Source organism: Polypterus senegalus, unplaced genomic scaffold (genome assembly GCF_016835505.1).
Source record: "Polypterus senegalus isolate Bchr_013 unplaced genomic scaffold, ASM1683550v1 scaffold_5193, whole genome shotgun sequence".
Taxonomy (NCBI): Eukaryota; Metazoa; Chordata; class Cladistia; order Polypteriformes; family Polypteridae; genus Polypterus; species Polypterus senegalus.
In genome coordinates this window covers 7,977-15,320 of record NW_024384754.1, presented here as the reverse complement: position 1 = coordinate 15,320, position 7,344 = coordinate 7,977, and the positions used below count along the sequence as shown (strand labels likewise).

The following is a 7,344-nucleotide window of genomic DNA, read 5'->3' as shown; positions in this document are numbered from 1 at the left end:
GATCGGTGACGTGAATAAAACACGTGAAGAAAGCGGGGGTGCGGGTTGTGGAGAAGTGATGATATTTGTAGGAGTAAAACAGAACGAACATGTGTATTCCGAAGAGAAGCCGTCCTGACTGTGCCAGTTTCTCCAAAAAAACAATCACGGTACTACCAAATCTTGAACTGCAATTGCTGTAATATTAACCTATGTCAGCTAGGCGGCGAGCATGTCTCTTTGTAGAATATCTCCCGTAAGTGTCGCCATTTCGCCTCTCTTCATACTGTGCTTTGATGTGTGATAAAGCTGTATCGTATCTGTGACTTACCTGTATTGAGAGGAAAGGTTTTATAGTTAAAGAATTCGTTATTAAAAACACGTTTGTAAAAAGGGTGAGAACAGAAAAAACTTCTGATAGGCTACGTGCCATATTTCTTATCTCGGGCATATCTATTCTAGAATTACTACATCTGATTTTGTTTTGGTCTCCTTTAAACACTTTAAGGTTGAGAACAGAAAAAAAAACATCTGATAGGAGACCTGCCATATTTCTTATGTCTGGCAGATCTAGTCTAGAATTACTACAATTGATTTTCTTTTGCCCCTTCTAAAACTATAACGGGGGTATAGCTCAGTGGTAGAGCATTTGACTGCAGATCAAGAGGTCCTTGGTTCAAATCCGAGTGCCCCCTTCATGACAATTTAGTTTGTGTGAATTATATATTAGGAATGGCTCTTTACAGAGTTTTAGAATGTGAGCCCTTCTCTTTAAATGTGCATGCAGTCAGATCTTTGATGTGTAATTTCACACACCTAGGTAAGTAAGCACAGTAAATATAGTCTCCGAACAGACGCATGAGTCATATTTTCTTCTCACATGTACTTAATGTCAAATTAATAAATTAACTTCTATGTGACACTTCCAAAATTTGTTCCTAAACCACACTGTTTTGTAGGTATTGTTTAATAGGTTTGTGTCCGTCCAGACTGGGCTCATTTGCACTTATTATAGACGGTTGAGGTTTGCTTCCCTGATGATCTTGTCCTGTAAAATGTCATCTATACAACCATTTTCAAACCCTGTACACTGTTAAAAAATACTGTTTTTTTAGTTGCACTTTAGTGGGTTGTGTGTTTCCTCATAGACTTTACTGGACAGAGATCCATTTCATTCCGGGAGAGGTTCTTTGCATATAAAATAGTTTTTTCGGGCTTTGAAAAGGTTTGTGATATGTGGGCAAAGCTGAAATTTTTAATATAAACGAGGCTACCAATACAAAGATACTAACAGATCAAGAAAACTTGAACTTAACCTGTCTTAGTATAAGCAGTAAGAGTCTTTTCAAAATCACAACACAGAGGTATTTCACAAATCTGTTACCGTCTAGTCATAATTATTTATGGAACCTGTTATAGATTTAAATAAATAAAGTTTCTTTCTGGAATCTTCATGTGAATGGTTCTTTCAGGAACCAAAACTTGGTGTCACTTTGAAATATCACTTTGGTACCTTTATTTTTAAAAGTTTACAGAGTACCCAAGAATGGGAAAACTGTTTCAGGATATTAATGAATGGATGGATGGATGAAAAGATTTTTTAATATACCTCTCCACTCCACAGTACAAATAGCCAATACCTGTCATTATGGCTAATTCATTATGGTGTTTTTGGATCTGGTGGATATACCTCAGTGGTGGTGAATTTGATTGCAGATGAGTAGGTGAGGAGGTTTAGATGTTGGTCTCCCCTACGTCATGCCTTAGTTGGCATTTGTTGTTTAGTCAGGCCCTACAGCTCTTAGCTGTTATGTTATTCTGTTACAGTCAGAGCTGTAATGTATAATTTCAGAAGCTTATGTAAACTCTCTGATTTTAGTCTGAGACTTCGAAGTGCATAGTAGTAATTCTTAGACAATAATGTATGTAATTATTCCTTCTGTTTGCTGCTTGAAATATTATCAAATCAATCAAAATCTTTATTGTCGTTGTAGCAATGAGACATTGTACAACAAAATTTTTAGGTGCAATTTTCCAGCGCAGAAAAAAATAAAATAAAAACAAAAGCAAAACACAATTACTCAAGTTACAACTAAAATAAGGGAATAAAATAAGTATCCAAAATTGTCCATAACAGCAGAACAATGTTTTTCACTCAAAAATACATACATACATACATACATTATATTACACTTGTCACTTATCTAATATTAACTTAGAATGAAGGTGCAGTCAGTCAGATTGACCACTTAGCAGCATTCAGCATGGTGATGGCTGAAGGATAGAAACTGTTTCTCAGTTTATTTGTTTTAGTCTTTATGGATCTGAAACATCTTCCTGAAGGGAGGCGTTCAAACAATGCATGTCCTGGGTATGATGGGTCCTGAAGAATTTTCTTGACGTTCCTGACAGCCGACTATCCCCTGGGCAACCTTTATGACCCTGTGGAGCTCTTTCTTCTGTGCTACTGTTCAGCTGGAGAACCACGCACAGAGACAATAGACCAGGATGCTCTCTACTGTGCAGCGGTAGAAGGATACCAGCAGTTTTTCAGGGATGTTGTTCTTTCTGAGCACCCTCAGGAAGTAGAGTCTCTTTTGGGTCTTCTTCACTACCTCAGCAGTGTGTGCTCCCCAGGTCAAGTCCTCCCTAATGGTGACTCCCAAGAAGCGGAAGTCTGAGTCCCTCTCCACACAGTCCCCATTGATGATGAGTGGCTGGATGTTGTCTGCCTTCTTCCTGAAGTCCATGATGAGCTCCTTGGTCTTGGCTGTATTTAGGTGCAAGTTGTTATTCCTACACCACATTGTCAGACGCTCCACTTCATCCCTGTAGGCAGACTTATTCCCCCCCAGAAATGAGCCATACTACCATGGTATCATCAGTGAACTTAACAATGGTGTTACTGTAGTGGGCAGTAATGCAATCATGAGTGTAGAGGGAATAGAGCAGGGGGCTCAGCACACAGCCCTGTGGGGAGTCAGTGCTGAGGCTGATGGGTGTGGAGAAGTAGGGACCCACTCTAACCCGCTGAGTGCGATCACTCAGGAAGTCCTTGATCCAAAGGCAAGTGGAGTATGGAAGTCTTATGTCTGACAGTTTGGTCACCAGTCTGTGGGGCAAGATGGTATTAAAGGCAGAGCTGAAGTCTATGAAGAGCAGCAATGTGTAGCTCCCCTGCTGCTCCAGATGGGACAGAACAGCATGGAGAACAGTGGCCACGGTGTCCTCCATAGACCTGTTTGTTCTGTAGGCAAACTGGTGCGGATCAAGCATGGGAGGCATGAATGACATGATGTGGTTCCTCATGAGCTTCTCGAAGCACTTCATAACCACAGGGGTCAGTGCCACTGGCCTGTAGTCATTAAGACTGGTGATGGTCTGTTTCTTTGCCACAGGCACTATGTCAGAGGATTTCAGGCAGGATGGCATAGTCGACTGGTTGAATATCCTGGTGAAGACCCCAGCCAGTTGGTCTGCACAGTCTTTCAGCATATGTCCTGAGATGCCGTCAGGTCCAGCTGCCTTTCATGGGTTGACAGCCCGCAGCGTGCGTCTCACCTTGTGCTCCCCCACTGTGAAGATGGTGCTTGCTGTTGTTGGTATTTGGATGGGGTCTGGCTGTTTCTGGTGAATCCACTTCAAACTGGACAAAGTAGTGGTTCAGTTTCTCAGCCAGCGATAAATCACCTCCCACAGCTCTGAAACTGGTCCTGTAGTTGGTCATATGCTGGACACCCATCCACACTTGCCTGTTGTTATTGCTATCCAGGTTTTCCTTGATCTTCCTTTTATAGTCTGACTTGAACTCTCAGATGCCCCTCTTTAGGTTGGCATGGGCTGTGCTGTAGAGACCCTTGTCACCAGACCTGAAGGCAGTGTTCCTCTCTGTCATCCAGGGCTTCTGATTGGGGTAGATTCGGATATGTTTATCCACTGTGACAATGTCTGTGCATTTCCTTATATAGCGCACTACACTGTCACTAAACACTTCAAGGTCTGGGCGTTCAAAGATGTCCCAGTTGGTCCTACTGAAACAGTCCTGCAGCTGCTGAGAGGCTCCATCTGGCCAAGTTTTAAAGTTTTAACTGTCCTTGTGCTGATAGGAACAGTTTTCCTAAGTGGAATGTATGCTGGGATTAAAAACAGTGACATGTGGTCAGATTGTCCCAAGTGAGGTAGCGGTGTAGCCCTGTAGCCCTGTTTAATGTTTGACATGACTTTATCCAATGTGATTATGTTGTTTCTCAAAGGCCCATTGCTTTACAAAGAATGTTTTCATTCTGGGAAGGGTCCTTTGCATATAGGAAATTGGTTCGTTGGGCTATTTCAATGTTAGGGTTTTAAAATGAATTAATATCCAATAAGCTACCTAGCAGGATCCTGACAGATCAAGAATGTCTGTACTTTCCCTCTCTTATTGTATGCAGGAAGAGTCTTTTTAAAAAAAGGAACCCACTGGTGATTCACAAATCTTTTAATCGCCTGTTTGTGGTTATTTATGGAGCCTGTTATGGATCTAAATTTGTGGAACCTTCATGTGGATGTTTGTTCTGGGAACCAAAAATGCTTTCCCTATAGCATTGTTCTGAAGAACTGCTTTGGCACCTTAATTTTAACAGTGTAGATATTCAGTAGCACAACATGTGGCCAAATTAATTACTTTGCCTGGTGATTCAACCCTTTTGTTTCCTGTCAGCTAAGGGTGTGTCGCAACGTGTATGTGATAACACACCTGTCATTCATTTTTATGTAAACAGGGGGTATAGCTCAGTGGTAGAGCATTTGACTGCAGATCAAGAGGTCCCTGGTTCAAATCCGGGTGCCCCCTTACACATCTTTTAACTCACATTTGCACTTTATACATAAAGCCACTTTTAAAACCTGGCACTATCCCATAGTCAGAACCTCAATGTGTTATTTCATACATGTATTCTTAAGCACATTCATTATTAAATTGCAGCAAATCTTTATCTTAAATGTGCACCTTTTAAAAAAGTAAGTCAAGTCATTATTTCTTTTTTTGGCTTGTGACAATTTTCAATAGTACTGTACATTTTAAACCTCTGCTTTGTTATGGTGTTTTTCTTTATTTAATGGACCTCCCAGTACAGAGCTTGTTCCAGGCTTGCACTCGTTTCTGTGGTATAAGCTTCATTTCCAACAAGTCAACACTGGGTAAAGTCCACCCATCTACCCATCCATCTATTCCTCCATCATTTGCCGGGTTTGGGAATGAAAGTCTGAGAAAAGCATGTTCAGGAAACTGACAGAAGGTCATGCTGTTTCAGAACACACAGCACTTCAACCAGAGATGTCCAAGCTAAGTACTTCATCCTGGTATTTCCTGCCTTTTCAATTTTTAAGAACTACATTAAAGTGTGGTAGTGCTGGTTCTTTAATGGCAACTGTATGGTTCTTTATTGGGTTGTGTGCTTCTTCATAGAACTATTGCTTGACCAAGCAGCATGACATTGTTGGCTGGATTCTTTGCATATGAAGTTGGTTCTTTGTGTTTTGGAAAACTTTCTAATATATTAAAGAAAAAAAAACTTTAATGTCTGGTAGGCTTACCTAGCAGGACACCAACAGATTAACAAAACCTGAACTTAGCTTGTGTTGTTGTGTGCAGCTGAAGTCCTTTTAAAATCAGTACCCATTGGTATTTCACAAATCTGTTGCCATATTTCCATGCTTATTTACTGTATACAGCCTGTTACAGATCTAAATAAATAAAGTTTTCTTTGGAACCTTCATGTGTCCTGTGGGAACCAAAATGTTTCCCCTATGGCATCGCTCTGACCAACCACGGTGGCACCTTTATTTTTAAGTGTGTAGGAAACAACTTTGCTTGGCAGGTAGCTACTCGATCTGTGTGTATATCTCAGTGGTAGAACGTTTAAGAGCACATCAAGAGATCTCTAGTTCAAATCTGGTGCCCCCTTTCCAATACCCTCAGTTACATACACTCCTTATTCAAATAGCCTGTAAGACAAAAGTATGGATAAATCTCCCCATTATCAGATCTTATGTGATGTGTTATTTGATACAGATATTTTAAGCGTCATTCGTTATTAGAGTGCAGTAATGTTTTTCTTAAATGTGTGCATTTAAACAGGTAAGTAATATAATTATTTCTTTATTCCCTTCTTGAGATTTTCATTAGTTAATATTAAACATCTGGCCTAATAGCCTAATATGGTGGTATCCTTTATTAGATGTGGAGTTTCTTCCTGGCTTGCACTCGGTTTAGGCTGAATTAAACTTAATTTCCCAAGGACTCGGCACTCTGCAAAACCCACCCATCTAGTCAAGCATCCGTCCCATCCACCCGTTTACTTAGTTTAGGATCAAAATCTAGGAGAAAAGGTTCAGGAAATTGATGGAAGGATGTGTTGTTTCTGAATACACTGGGTACATCAACTGGAGAAGGCCAAGTTAAGTACTTTATCCTGGTGATTCCTGTCTTTTTAGTTTCTAACAACAACCTTAAAATATGGTAATATCCCCAAACCACACCTTACTTCTCACACCTTGTGGAGAATGCAATTGTGTCAGGGGGTATAGCTCAGTGGTAGAGCATTTGACTGCAGATCAAGAGGTCCCTGGTTCAAATCCGGGTGCCCCCTTACATGTCCTTTATCTCACATTTGCACTTTATACATAAAGCCACTTTTAAAACCTGGCACTATCCCATAGTCAGAACCTCAATGTGTTATTTCATACATGTATTCTTAAGCACATTCATTATTAAATTGCAACAAATTTTTATCTTAAATGTGCACCTTTTAAAGAAGTAAGTCAAGTCATCATTTCATTTTTTGGCTTGTGACGATTTTCAATAGTATATTTTAAACCTCTGCTTTCTTATGGTGTTTTTCTTCATTGAATGGACCTCCCAGTACAGAGCTGGTTCCAGGCTTGCACTCGTTTCTGTGGTATAAGCTTCATTTCCAACAAGTCAACACTGGGTAAAGTCCACCCATCTACCCATCTATCTATTCCTCCATCATTTGCCGGGTTTGGGAATGAAAGTCTGAGAAAAGCATGTTCAGGAAACTGACAGAAGGTCATGCTGTTTCAGAACACACAGCACTTCAACCAGAGATGTCCAAGCTAAGTACTTCATCCTGGTATTTCCTGCCTTTTCGATTTTTAAGAACTACATTAAAGTGTGGTAGTGCTGGTTCTTTAATGGCAACTGTATGGTTCTTTATTGGGTTGTGTGGTTCTTCATATAACTATTGCTTGACTTAGCAGCATGACATTGTTGGATGAGTTCTTTGCATATGAAGTTGGTTCTTTGTGTTTTGGAAAACGTTCTAATATATTAAAGAAAAAAAAAACCTTTAATGTCTGGTAGGC

General features: G+C 40.2%; 3 non-coding genes across 3 annotated transcripts; all 3 read left to right on the top strand.

The window, feature by feature from the left end:
- The first annotated feature begins 602 nt into the window (after positions 1–602).
- Positions 603–674, top strand: trnac-gca. Its single transcript has one exon. It is a non-coding gene; the product is annotated as a tRNA-Cys (tRNA).
- Positions 675–4,738: 4,064 nt separating this feature from the next.
- trnac-gca lies at positions 4,739–4,810 on the top strand. Its single transcript has one exon. It is a non-coding gene; the product is annotated as a tRNA-Cys (tRNA).
- A 1,726-nt stretch (positions 4,811–6,536) lies between these two features.
- Positions 6,537–6,608, top strand: trnac-gca. The gene has a single exon. It is a non-coding gene; the product is annotated as a tRNA-Cys (tRNA).
- The last annotated feature ends 736 nt before the right edge of the window (positions 6,609–7,344 follow it).